This window comes from Penaeus monodon, chromosome 30 (genome assembly GCF_015228065.2).
Source record: "Penaeus monodon isolate SGIC_2016 chromosome 30, NSTDA_Pmon_1, whole genome shotgun sequence".
In the NCBI taxonomy this organism is placed as follows: Eukaryota; Metazoa; Arthropoda; class Malacostraca; order Decapoda; family Penaeidae; genus Penaeus; species Penaeus monodon.
Window position 1 is genome coordinate 23271694 of NC_051415.1, and position 652 is coordinate 23272345.

The following is a 652-nucleotide window of genomic DNA, read 5'->3' on the forward strand; positions in this document are numbered from 1 at the left end:
CATTAGGAAGCGAGAATTAATTGCATCCAAACTTCCGCCTGTCATAAAATATTTATCCAGTCACGGCGGTTAGTCTCAGATTTCCAAGAGCATACAATTTTTCCTCTCCGTGGGCTAGGCTACAAAACACATTAGATTTGATAAAACTAATTAGGGAGTGGTTGAGATAAAAAAAAACAAAATATAAACAACTTGTAGCCAGGCGGAGCACATTGGTAATCCTGAAACCTGGAGCAATTATTGGGCAGGTAAAATTTGTAAACTTGATATTCGGAAGGAAAAATGCGTAGGTGTACTACTAAGCAGCAAGTTTTCGTGGGCGTGGGTGCCGACGTGTGGGCGGTGGCAGGGAGTTACCGGTGCAGGTTATAGAGAGTGGGTTTAGGCATTGGTTTGTGGGCGTGGGCGGCTTAGTGTGGGAGAGGAAGGCAAGGACTGGATCTGGATGTAAAACTTGCGTGTAGATAGATATGGAGGCAATTACAAGAGGTAACAGTCAAGATACAGGCCGAGTCGACAAAGACCAGATGTTAATAAAATGTTATTTTTAGACACTAACATTTGTCGTAAAAGCAAAAATGTGACCGCGACGACGGGCGGTGGACGTGGGCGCAAGCAGCGCCGGGTGGGCGGACTGCGCGGGAGAAAATGG